The 14,473-nt window shown below is 36.6% G+C and overlaps 2 pseudogenes; one reads left to right on the top strand and one right to left on the bottom strand.

Annotated features, from left to right (window-relative positions):
* The first annotated feature begins 3,019 nt into the window (after positions 1-3,019).
* LOC149229833 (uncharacterized) lies at positions 3,020-3,619 on the top strand (annotated as a pseudogene).
* Positions 3,620-7,697: 4,078 nt separating this feature from the next.
* On the bottom strand, positions 7,698-10,115 carry LOC149229832 (pentatricopeptide repeat-containing protein At2g13600 pseudogene; annotated as a pseudogene).
* Positions 10,116-14,473: the final 4,358 nt, after the last annotated feature.

Raw genomic sequence — 14,473 nt, 5'->3', positions numbered from 1 at the left:
CAATGCTGGTTGGATACTTGTCATCAAATAATCCAATCAAGTAGTCTTTTCACCTGCCATTTACATTTTACTTATGTCATAAGAGTGCATACCAAATAGATACATAATGTAATAGAACAATGTATATCATACCTTTCCACATTAGATGTCTAGACCTTCCCCAATGGAAGAGTGGATCTTGGTTATCACATGGTTCTTTCCAATCTACAGGTTAATTCTCATTCATGCATATATATACCAACAAAATATATATATAGATAAATGATTTTAAACATCATGTTATTAAGTCGATTATCCACGTGTCAATTTGTAGTTCATACTAGAAATAAATCTTACATTAGATAAATCATATCCACTTAAGCCATACATGAACCAACACTAACTCTGATAAGTTATGCACTAGATAAATCATAACCAAGTAAGTCATACATTAGGTCATACATCAAACATTTCCATCATCAATAGCTAATCCACCTAATGATTTATATAAGTAGTTTCACCTATCTAACTAAATGCATCAATATTACATAGTGTTCATAATAAATAACATGGAATTTCAAAATAGAGCCATAGCATAGGTAGCTATCTAAATCAAAATGGACATCATAAATGGTCAAAAGTGAGGGGTAATTGCGATATAGTCTTTGCATCCTCCCGAGTAGCAGATCTTGGGTTATGCTTGTCCCATCGTATCTTAACTTGGTCCACCAAGTGATGCTCGAGGTATCAAACCCTATGGTATAATATGCATATTGGTTTGATCATTATGGTTCCCACGTCTGAGACCTATACTTCCCTCCAGTCGAGTTTGTGGGATTCATCAGAACCATAATGTTATAGGATAGATACATAAAAAAATCATGAGTTTTATGAAAGTGGGGTGGTAGTACAATACAACAAGACATTGGTCCATTTTTCTCTTTGATTCTAAAAGGTCCAATAAATTGAGGTGACAACTTCGTCCATTTCCCAAACAGAGTGGTGTTTTTGTTGGGTCGGATATGAATAAAAACTTGGTCTCCTACTTCATAAATTCGATCAATCCTATGTGAATCAACATAACTTTTTTGTCTATCTTGTGCTTCCTTTAACCTTTGTCGAATCTACCTTACATGTTCCTCCATTTCTTGAACTAATTTCGGCCCAACTATTACTCGATCCTCCAACTTTTCCCAACTCAATGGCATCCTACGTGGCCTCCCATATGGAGCTTGATAAGGAGACATCCCGATTGAACTGTGGTAACTGTCATTATAGGAAAACTCTACCAATGGTAAGTACCTTTCCCACTAAGTCTGATTATCCATGACATACATTCTAAGCATGTCTTCCATAACCTGATTTACTCTTTCACTCTACCCATCTGTTTCTGGATGATATGCAGTGCTCAGGTTTAACTAAGTCCCTAGTGTTGACTGCAAACTTGTCCAAAACCTAGATGTAAATCGAGAGTCTCTATCATAAATGATCTTTGTGGGTAACCCATGTAGTCGAATAACTTCACTTATAAAAACTCGTGCCACATCAGTAACATCATAAGTGTCTCTTACTAGGATGAAATGGGCACTTTTGGTCAATTTATCAACTATAACCAATATAGCATTGTGCCTCTATGACATGAGTGGAAAACCCACAACAAAATCCATAGAAATTACCTCCCATTTAGACATAGGGATGTCATGTGGTTGTAGGAATCCTGCTGGATGGCGATGATCAGCCTTCACTCATTGACATTCAATATATTTGGTGACAAACTGGACTATGTCGTGCTTCATGCCTGCCCAAAAGAAGATTTTTTTTTTCATGTCCGTGTACATCTTCTTCACTCTAGGATGTGCAGAATAGAGTGCTCTATGTGACTCTTTGAGGATGGTTCTTCTTATACCCCCTTCCTTAGGTATGTACATTCTCCTTTGAAATCTCAATAGTCCATCTGGTTCAAGGACATATCCCTTAAAAGTTGGTTCTATCTGCTTCCCATTTTGGAGTGCCGATATAACCTTTAGATACCAACTATCTTCAAAGAGTTTCTCCAACATAGGTTCCCCCAAATTGACCCTCAAGGCTACTAGGGAGAAGGTTTGTGGCCTCCTGCTTAGTGCATCGACCACCACATTCTACTTTCCCTTAATGTATGAGATCCCAAAATCATACTCACTCATAAATTCGCTCCACTGCCTTTGCTCTTACAAAGATGGGCCTATTGCTTATTCTCAACTTTACCTTCACCAAACAACTTTTCCTATGCCCAAATTGGCAAATCACAAAAGAGAATCAAAGGTATAGTTCTTATTGTCTTCTTTTCCAGAAACCCAACTAGCATGAAAGGCTAAATGAAAAACATTATAGCGTCTCTTCATACTCATCCAAATTATTTATATAATTGACCATCATTCTTTGGAAAATCTCAAGAGCATCTCAACTAAGCTATTGGAACAGGTATTCATCTGTTAATTGATTACTTATGTAAATGGTTGCAATGCAATTCTTACTTATTTAATTTGTGGTAAATACAATTTAATGGTATATTATCATCAAATAAATGTTTAGATATAAATAAATTATTTCCCATATTATTGTGTTTAAAATTAGAGAAATTTAGTTTTTAGTTAGAGGATTTTAAGAGGGAGTCTCACACGTGGTATCAGAGCCCAGATTCAAAATCTGGACCGAAAACCCACCAAACCCAAATTTCCGCTATTAAAGCTTGTAACCCTCATAATTACTTGTAATCCTAGTATATATATATATATATGACCCTATCTATCTATCTATATATATATATAACAATTTGTTTTTAGACTGAAAATGATACGTCTCTTTATTGCCTTGGAAAGCAATAAAATTTGAGTAAAGACATGTTAGAGTTGCGTTTTACAGACATCATTATAACTATGACACATATCAACTATGATACGTTTAAAAAAAAAATCCCCTTGCTCACTATGAGATGTAAAATCTAGATTCCATTTAGACACACACTGCATCGCTCGCTAGCAAACCCTCCCTGAGGAAAAAAATGGAGGGAAGAAGCAGATTTAGCAGAGCCCCTGTGCGACCCCTTACCTTTGACGTTCACAGATCCAATTCTCCCACACGCCATGTCAATTCGCCTTCATCCTCCTCTGCTTTCAAATTCACTGTCCACCGAACGTTCTCTCCTACCCGTGCAAGCTTTAGCGGTGCCTCTTCTTATTCTTCTGCTTCCATCGCCTCTTCCTCCTCTATCAATTTGGGCTTGGACAGATCCGCATCGCAGGTTCGAATTGCACGCCTTCCTATTTCACCGAATGGCAGTGCCGCCATGAATTCTATTCCCTGCCCTCTGCCTAGGAAGACATGTATGTGTTCGCCGACGAATCATCCTGGTTCGTTCCATTGCAGTCTTCATAGAAAGGGTAACAATTCCTCTTCGTCTACTATGCATTCCCAGCTAAATGCGAAGAGATCTTCCATGTCGAATTCGCTAGTAAGAATCGATGGTGTGGAAGGGGAATGGGTGAGAAGAGCTCTCACTACCCTCATACGCCCCTTGAGCCACCACATGTGAAGGAGAATGTCTTTTCAGCCGCAGCCCAGCAGGCTCTGCCATATGACCAAGGCCCAAGATGGCTCTTGAAGTTTGCATCCGGTTGTCCTCGTTTCTAGATTCAGTTTTGGCTCCTTTTGTTGATCGTTCTGTAATGGTCAACGAACACTAAAAGAAAGACCGACTTGTATAGTTGCAGAGCCACACCCAGTTTTATATTCGTCTAAGGAATTTTCCAAGTCATCTCTGGACAAAAAGCTATAGCAAAGGAGCATTGTTGTTTGACAAGCGTTGATACTGTTTGGTAATATATTAGATCTAATATAATGGTTCAGATCCTCTACGCGATTCAACAAAAACCCCAACTAGCTAAAAAGAAACGAATAACAGCAAAAAAAACTGAGTAACCTGATTGTAAAATGTGGAGCAATATAATCATTAAATTGCAGTGCTTATTTTTTTCCTTCGGTGACCGTTAATGTTTTCCTATCAGTTGATTGGGATTGTCAATCACTGAGTGGGAACACTTTTTTTATCTTAAAACACAACCTACCAACACTTCTTTTTCCATGAAGATAACACCATGAAGTTCTGGGAACCTAACAGGGGACTAACCATAATCATAAACATCATATGAGTGCAATTTTTACTCAAGATTTCCATTTTGTTATTTGTTAATAAATATCATTTATTCATGGTGAAGTTGAAGGTCACCATAAAAATTTCCAAAGAACACATGGTTCCTAATATTGACTTCAATACAGTTGCATCCTGGCATTTTTATCAAGCCCATGCCTTTCATCATTGTTCTGCAATTGTTACACCATTCCACAGAGAGTGATTTATAGTAAGAAGAACTCCTCCAGCATCATCAACTAATATCATAAGCCCTGGGCAAATGCTCCAACTGATACGAGAATCAGACTAACAATTTGTCATCCTTCATTAACAGTTGCTACAATATTGATATTCCTCTTGAACACGCTGGAACAAGGTGCTTCAGGTTTGATAAATTGGTCCCAACTGAAATCTTCAGTTCTAGTACTAAATGGCAACCAATATGAACTGCATTTAACCCTACTTGAAATGTTGAGTATAGGTACAAGTTAAGAAATTGGCCTCCCTTTTGGGACATAAAATTATGAGAATGATGACAATTTATCCCTTGGAGTAGAGATGAAAACTCAACCTTCCTCTGGATTATAACTCGTAGTGAAATTGTCCAACAACAAAGTGAATGCGGCCTTCGCAATTCTTTGAAAAAATCAGACTCCAACTTGGTTATCCCAGATCTTGAATTCTGATGCATTCAAGTAGAACAAGATTATGCCCATCTGGCGTGAACTGTATTCCATATTTCTCGAATGTAGACATTATTTCAAAACAAGCTTCTCTATCCGGTAGAATAACTCTTGTGTAACCAAGCAAATAGGAATAATTGGATGAGTCCTCTATAATCACCACCTTGTAAATGAAAAGAATTCTTTCTCTTTCTTGTAGAAGACCACATACAACACAAAGATGAACATCTTTTCCTTAAACACTCAACAACAAGGAAACAACCGGAATAGGATGCTCATAGCAACCTACAAGTTCCATAAACTCCATTTCTCTTTTATTTCCATTTTTATAATCATTTATATGTATTATAATATCATCGTGACTAGGGCATTCTTTCTTTAATTTCTTCAACAAAGAACCAACGCTCAAATCATTGTTTTCAACAACTTCAGTGTTTAGGGTAGGAGGCGCATCTGGAAAAGTCAAAACTAGGGAAATACCCTTTGATTCTTTGTTCAACGTCTCTATCAATGCACTCTGACAATATGATCCAAGATTAACAATTTTATCCTGCTTCAGGTTTTCCTTTCTTGTAATTGCATTGGGAATATCAGAGATTCCATGGTGATTACTTATGCCAATAACTATACATGAAGCCAATTCCAAATCACAGTGTAAGGCTCCCTCTTAAGATCTTCTAACTAAAAACTAAATTTCTCTAATTTTAAACGTAATAAGATAGGAAATAATTTATTTATATCTAAACATTTATTTGATGATAATTTACCATTAAATTTTACTTACCACAAATTAAATAAGTAAGAATTTCATTGCAACCATTTACATAAGTAATCAATAAATGGAGGAATATTTGTTCCAATAGCTTAGTTGAGATGCTCATGAGCTCCTAATTCTGTTGGGATGCTCCTCTTGACTACCCGACTAGATTTGCCTCCAAGCCAACTAGGTAATATTTCCTAGCCCAGAGATCTTCCACAAGTTCTCTAGCCCTCCGAGCCCAAGTCCAATCAGATGTAGTGTGTTCAAGTTTAACAAACACTTTCTAGATTTAAGTTTGATCTCTCTCCTCTTTCTCAACATCCCTCCTCCAAAACAAAATCCTTCAAAACAAAACCAAACCAAAACCAAGACCAAGGACCCGCCCCCCCCTCTCTCCTCTCATCATCCTTCCTCTTTTATGTATCTTCCTCCCATCCACCTCAACCCCCTATCATTAATGTCATGACTACTCCCTCACCCTTTTATTTAATATCCTTGACTTTTCTTATCATATCTTCTCCCAAGTATATTTGAGAAAACATTTTGGGGATAAGATATGGATATTTAATTTGGAAATTAATTGGAGAGGACCATATCTTCTCCCAAGTAGATTTTGAGAAGACATTTTGGAGATAAGATATAGATATTTAATTTGGAAATTAATTAGAAAATACCATATCTTCTCCCAAATAGATTTTGAAATGACACCTTGAGATATCGATATTTAAATTGGAATAAATTGAAGGAGACCATATCCTATCCAAAATTAAATTTGAGGAGACAAGTTGGGAATTGAATAATAACAATAATAAAATTATATCAGTAAATAAAAATTACAGCGTCACAAGTGTAAGTATATACTAATATTTCTTGATAATTAAGTTAATATTTTTAAGTAAATAAAATTTGCATGATAAGATTAAGTAGGACATTACAGTAAACTTTAATTGTCTAATCACTACCTAGAGACAAGTCCCGTGTTTCACAAACAAGAGAATTTTATGTAGCAATTTGATGTCTCACTGAATCGTGACATTAAACTTATATTATTATTATAACGTTACTTAAAAGCCAATTTCTTAAAATACAAAACAATGAAATTTTTTCCAAAATAACAGCTATTCGTTTGAAAATACATGTATACCATTATCAACTTTGAATTACGGTCATCAACTTTGTCAAATATCAACCATTACAACGTAGCTAAGCCATATGAAATGACAATTTTCCCATGGGATTGTACGCCCGTCACCATGGTGTTCCTTTTATAGTATTGAGATATCAGAAAATAGTATTGGCCTTCATGAGTTCTTATTTAATCGATAACATGTGTAATGGAGCATGAAAAGTGTGAAGTTAGAAGCGATTCAATCCCTCTCCTCCCTATGTTAGGATACTTTTCAGGATAAAGGTTAAGCTGAAATTTTCATGTTAGGCTTTAGTGACAGGAACAACATGAGGGATGTATATCCACTTTCGAACACATGAGGCTAACAAACTCATGACTTCGACGCAAGCAGTCCCTGCTTGCAAGGGTGAGAATAACAGTGGTGGAAGTTTGCCCTTGCTAATGAAACGGCATTACCAATAGTCACCACAAGAACACAGCCCATCCTTGACATGATGGAAGCAATTGGTATCTGTCAAAACAATTTCTCGTCCAATGGTCTTAGATGCAAACTTCATGGCATTATGGCAAATTGGCAATTGCCACACACATGAGAATTCTACACGATTTGGAATCTGGATAGCCATTCCTAAGGGTGTGCTCACAAGCACACAAAGGCATTTGCCATCTTCTTACTGTAGTGGCAAAGTAAATGTTCCTATTGTTCTGCTTCCCCATCATGTAGCACAAGATTTGTGTCTAAGTTATACCTGGCCTCCTTCATCTGCCTACTCAATACTTCCACCTTTGCATAGGCGTTCTCCTTCTGTGAGTGTGATGTGTCCCCAACAACAAATGTGTACCCTGTTTTGTACTTCAATCCATCTACATCCTGGTTCCTCTATCATCCTACTTTCTTTCATCAAATTCTCACCTTTGTTACCTTATGCCAGTTTGCAGCTCCTGCATAGATTTTTGACAGCAGCACATCTGTCTCTATTACTTGTGGTTCCCAGATACTTCAAGTTTTGCATAGATATCCTCCATCTGTGCATGTGATCTGAATCCAACAACAAATGAGTGCACCTTATTCTGTACCTCAATCCAACTACATCCTGGTTCTTTTATCACTCCCCTTTCTTTCATCAAATTTCTCACCTTTGCTACCTTATCCCAGTTTCCAGCTTCTGCATAGATGTTTGACAGCAGCACATATGTTTCTGCTACTTGTGGTTCCAAGTCAAAAAGACGTTCAGCTGCAAACTGTCCAATCTTTGTATTTCCATGAACTCTACAAGCACCAAGCAATGTCCGCCACACTGAAACACCAGGTTCGGTTGTAATTTGTTTGATGAAGTCTATTGCCTGATCAAGGTACCCTGCACGGCCAAGAAGATCAACCATGCATGCATAGTGTTCTGTTTTTGGCATGATTCCATAATCATGACTCATGGAATCAAAGTAATGGCGACCTTCATCCACTAATCCCACATGTCTGCATGCAGAGAGAATACAAACGAAGGTTATGCAGTCTGGTTTCAAACTTGCCAGTTGCATTTGTTCAAAGAGTTGCAAGACCACCTTGCCCTGCCCATGCTGAGCACATCCTGCCATGATTGCATTCCATGTGACCACATCTCGTTCAGGTGCATGATTGAATACTTTCTTTGCGTCATCTATGTTCCCACATTGAGCATGCATAGTAACAAGAGCATTTCCCACACAAATATTTGCAACAAACCCAATCTTGATACTTTGCGCAAATATTTGTTTTCCATTTTCTAAAGCTGCTAGGCGTCCACAAGCACTAAGAACAGTAGCAAAAGTGAATTGGTTTGGCTTCATGCCTACATGCTGCATTTGGCGAAATAGTTTAAGAGCTTCCTCATCGTGTTTCTCGTGAACATAACCTGCAATTATTGCTGTCCAGGTGATCACATTTCGTTCCTTCATTTTATCAAAGACTAGCTTTGCATTGTGGATCGTTCCACATTTAGCATACATAGTAATAAGTGCATTCTCCACAGACAAATTTGAGTCTAGTCTTGATTGAATCATGTAAGCGTGAACCTGTCTGCCATATTTTAGATATTTCGGGCAAATACAAGCACTGAGGATGCTTACCAATGATACTTTGTCAGGCTTTATATTTTCCCATTGCATTTCACAAAAGATTTCCATTGCCTCCTCGCAATGCTCAATCTGTGCATAATTTGCTATCATAGAGTTCCAGAGTACAATATCTCTTTCAGGCATTTCATCAAACACCCTGCGTGCAGCCTCCACACATCCACATTTACCATACATGTCAAGAAGGGCACTGCCCACAAAGATATTTAACTTAAACCTAGTCTTAACTATGTTGGCATGAACTCCCTTCCCCTGCTCCGCAGCCATCAGGCTTGCACATGCGGTAAGAATACTGGCAAAGGTGAACTCATCACCTCTAATACCGGCCCATCGCATCCAGCAAAACAACTTCAGGGCTTCCCAATTGAGTTCATGATGGACATAACCTGTAATCATGGAACTATATGAAACAAGGTCCAGTTTTGGCATTTCATCAAAGATTTGCCTGGCTGCTTCTATACTTCCACATTCGGCATACATTGTCAGAAGCGCATTACTCACAAAGGAATTTGACTCAAATCCAGTCGTAATGACATGCGCATGGACCTGTCTCCCATACTCCAGAGTTGTGGCCACACCTGTGCAAGCTCCAAGAACGCTGGAAAAGGTGAAATTATTTCCCCTTACGCATGCCTTGTGCATCTGGGAAAAGACTTCAAGGGCAAGACCACCGTGGCCCTGTTGAACACATCCAGCAATCAGTGCAGTCCATGAGACAACATTTCTTTTGGGCATTTTGTCAAATACATGGCGTGCATCTCCAAATTCACCACACTTAATGTACATATTGATGAGGTGGTTTCCAATAAAAATATCAGGATCAATCCCAATTTCGATAATGTGGGAATGGACCAGCTTGCCTTCCGCCAAAGCCCTCATCTTAGCACATAGGTGCAGAAGCTCAGCATAGGTTTCGTAATCGTTCCCGCTGCCTAGAAACCCTAAAACCTCTAGGATTTCTTTCAGTTTCCTTTCTTTACAAATCACACTCACATCCAATCCCACTCGGGATCCATGTTCAAAAACACTGGGTTTTGTTACTGGACACTTCTCCGTATAAAGGTTTTTCTCTTCCGTGCATCGGTTCATATTGGGCTTCTCATTTGCGTAGTCTTCCACAACAGCAGAGGTCCAAAACCCTACATTTCTGCCTCGGTTATCTTGTGTTCCAACTAATGGGTGCAGTTGATTCCATAAATGTGCAGGTCTCAGTATGTGAGTATGGGTTCTTCCGATTTGGGATTGTGAAAACAATCTCGTTAGTAGCGTGGAATCGAGATTTTTCATGTTGGTTATGCCTGTGAGGAAGAGACCAGATCGACATTTGTTGAAATTCGAGAAAATATAACAGTGAGAAAGTGCAGACGTACATAAGGACCACCTGATAATCGTTATATATCTGTCAACAAATGTGCAAGGAAATATGGAATCTTTGCCGTCAGCTTCGTGGGTTCTGTTTTCACCTCGTCACTGAGAATCATTCAGGCCATAATCATTCGCTTCTTTGTTTGTTTGCTTTTTCAGTCTTGTCCACCCAGGTATTTTACGGTGTGTTTTTCTTTTGTTCTTCCATGTTTGTGCTCTTCGTGTTGAATTTCTCGAACTGGAGTGATGTGATCAAGAAGAGTGTCAAAGTCCTCGGGCATTGGTTTCTCCAAGAGAGACAGCTCTAAGACACCATCTCCATTATCTATTATCTTTTAAATGTTATTAGGCTTTTTAAGTGTTGTAATCAATATTGTTGTTACACCAAAACAGGATGGTATTAATAAAAAAGGGACCGTGAAAGTTAATTAATTCTCAAAATGTTGTTAAGGAGTATTTATTTTTCATTTTATCTATTATCAGGATGGTATTAATAAAAAAGGGATCGTGAAAGTTAATTAATTCTTAAAATGTTGTTAAGGAGTACTTATTTTTCATTTTATCTATTATTTTTTAAATGTTATTAGGCTTTTTAAGTGTTGTAATCAATATTGTTGTTACACCAAAACCGGATGGTATTAATAAAAAATGGATCGTGAAAGTTAATTAATTCTCAAAATGTTGTTAAGGAGTACTTATTTTTCATTTATGCAAACTATATTCTTTGGTGTTATCCAAATGTCTTTAGAATTTGAGACTTTTGGCTCTGATACCATTTGTTAGAATCACGATTGTCGTTGGAATCACTATTGTCATTACATTAAACCCTGCAGGGATTAGTAAATGAACACATTGCCAAAGTTAACGGATTCTTAATAAATTGTTAGACACATATAGTGAAACACCGAGAGAACACTACTTTCATTTCTCCAAAACTAGAGCGTCTAATAATTGTTAGCAAAATCTCTTCATTCATTCGAAAGCTAGCTCTAACAAGGCCGCATAGCTAAAGTTTCTTACCTCTTAGTTTAAATATAGCTAAATTAATATATATATATATATATATATATGACCTCGTGATTGATTAAATGATTTTATTATTAGTTAACTGTGATTATAATTTAATTATTTTGTTCATACATATATTTAAAATGTAAAAAAATTAAAATTTTGATTAGAGTAAATTATTTTTAAATAACATTATTTTTTATTTGAATGAGGAAGTATTTGGATAATATTGAGATATTTCAATTTTGAATTTTCTCTCAACTATAAGTTCCTTGTATATGTATAGTAAAGTGTTGTTGAAAACAAAAATAGTCATGTAATGCAATGTTGAGTTAGTGGGTTGTTTTAAGTGTGTTGCAAGCATTGAGTCATTTGGCTTAGGGGATAATAGATGCCGCATTCCCCCTCTAACAACTTGCTACTTGTCATATATGTATTGAAGAATCATGGTAGATGATATTTGTTAGTAAGTCATGTTTTACTTTACTAGCTTCTGAACATGTCACAAGTGGAAAATGCATATATTTTGATCAATGAACCAAAATAAGAAAAAGTGAGACCACATGACCCCTTGTCACCCTCACTCTCCATGGTGTAATATATGTCATTTTTTACTATAAAAATTCCTCTTCATCTCATCTTTTCTAGGAGCAAAGGCATCAATCTCTGAAGTGTATGTTATTGTTTCTTTAAGTAGATGATGATGGTAGAGAAAGCGGTTGCACTTTACTCTTAGCAAATTCAAGCCTTAGCTCATTAAAAGCAACTAATAATGGGATCTTCAATGGTAACTAGTCAATTGCTCCAATAACCACAAATGATATATTTAGTAATTAATTTATGAATCCTATACAATTGAAAATAACAAAAACTATTTCTCAACTCAACAGACATGTGCATCCTCAATTCACTTCAATCTTCCCTTTACCTATTTGAAGATTATACTGATTATATGAATATTGATGAGGACAACCATGATGATTATTATTATTTATTGGTGTATTAGACTTTAAGAAAATTCACAAGGAAATAAATAACTTGTTTTATAATTTTATTTCCACTAAAAAAAATAAAGAATAAAAAGAAATAGAGAAGCCTTTTTAAATCTTTATAATTTTGATGAATTAATAAATTAAGAATGTCAATATTATTACAAATGTTTTAAAATTTTAATATGCACATATACATATACATGACATCTAAAAAAATGTATTTTTATAATGTAACTTTTCACTATCACCAAAAAAACAAATTCTTTTATTACTTTGTTTAAGAAAATATTTAATATTATATTACATCATTAATATAGTGAAATTTATTTTGTATATTAACACCATTAATTTTAATAAAAATCAATATATATTATTAATATATATTAAAGAAATATGCATCGTAGTAAGTAACTTTTTAGTTATATTATGTATGTGATGCGCATTTTTGATAATATGTGGGGTCACATATCGGATTGCATGATTATCGTTGTTGGAAATGGACACCAGGCGTACAGTGCTTATGCATGATCGAGTGTTAAAAGGTGTTTACGAAAAAGTGCTGCCACCTACCATTATATTTCTCCAGAATCGCATTTACTTACTCTCGAAAACTATGCGCAGGTTTTGATCGTTGGTTCTCCACGTATTTGGCTCAATCAAATCGTACTCTAGAGTAGATGTTGAAAAATCTATAGGGCAATGATTGGAGTGATAACTGCTTGTGATGTCTTTTTATTTTTTCTTACTTATATAAAGCTTCTTTACTTATTATTGTGTGTGTTTATCATCAAACAACTACCAAAAAGAAGAAGAACAAGAACACATAATATAGGTTGCAAGCCAGGGCCAAAACCTCTCCAATTGAGAGGAAAACCCGCAAATCTCTTCTCTTCCTTATAGATTATTCAATTGATGAATTTGAAGACCTCTAGACCAATACCAATACCCTCCAAGACCAAGTCCAACCCTTCCATATGATGTACTTTCCTTGTCCAAGTCAAACCTAGTCAAATCTCTTTCAATAGCACGACTTCAACCCCCAACTGTAGAATTTCAACCTTCACTGCAAACCTAAAATTTTCAGCCCTCCAGTAGTTGTTGATGCCACACGTGTGAGCTTATTTTAGCCTCCTAAGGCTTCCTTGGACCTTTGCTTGGCTTTATCTTCCTTCTGGAGCTTGAGGATGGCTTCTTGTGACCTTCGCTTAACCTTATTTCCTTTCCTTCTTCAAGATCAAAACTGTAGAAGAAAACCCTAGATCAACTGCAGAAACCCTAGCCTTCCTTCGCACGTGTGAGAGAGAAATAACCCAAAGACAAGTCTCCTCCGTCCTCTTCCTTCTTTGTTGCCTCCTTCGCTTGAATGAGTGAGTGATGAATGCAATCCAAGGAGGCTGAGTTTCCTCCTTTATATAGGCTTCCCAAGGTGGACATTGCTCCTCAAATTGGCCGACTTGGTCTTGAAGGGTACTTTTACACTTTTAAGGACAAAAATATTTTTCTTTACAAGTTACAATGTGCCCGATGGAGTCTTCAACTTATGACAATGCCTCTTTTGACTTCTTGACCTAGGTCCAACCCTAGAAGCACTCAATGGGTGTTGGACCTATAAAATAAAAGATCTTGAGCATGAAACCCATGCTCCAAAATAATAATAATAATAATAATTTTCTTTCATTTTACAATATACAAGAATCAAAAGTACATTTCATCTTTATGAAGACCAAACCTAGTTACACATTTTTCAACACTCCCTTTTAACTAAGGAGGTATTAATAAATGGCACATGGACATTCTCAATCTGAAGAGATCTCCTACGAAGAGTCAGATTGGTAACCCATTTGTTTAGTATCATAACAACCAACATTGTCATATAGCAAGGCCTTGACTAACAACTCTATCTCTCCACAAGATCAAAGCACAATGTTGGCAAGACCAATGATTTATAGACACCATTTAAATTGTCTCTCAGGGTACATACCCCACCTAGGTGTTCACAGAGTATGACCTTCTTTGGACTATTCTGATCTTGGATAGCTAGTCCTTAAAGAATATCAGTCCACGACTACTCTTATCTTGGATTCTCTACTACATCCTCAAAGAGTATTGGATGCCAGATGTTTACCCAATGCTCCATTCTATCTTCCCAAGTGAAGACAAGAATGATGTGCCTATCTCTCCCTCTCAATCAGGAAGGATACATCAACCAAACCAAGTTTGTCTCTCAGATATACAAGCTTCTTATTAGGAAGAAATTTTGTCAATATTTCATCTACCTGC

Source organism: Pinus tabuliformis, chromosome J, assembly GCF_031772625.1.
Source record: "Pinus tabuliformis cultivar Carrire ecotype Pingquan chromosome J, CPIR1, whole genome shotgun sequence".
Lineage (NCBI taxonomy): Eukaryota > Viridiplantae > Streptophyta > Pinopsida > Pinales > Pinaceae > Pinus > Pinus tabuliformis.
Note: the sequence above shows the minus strand (reverse complement) of the source record. Positions and strands in the feature narration are given on the sequence as shown.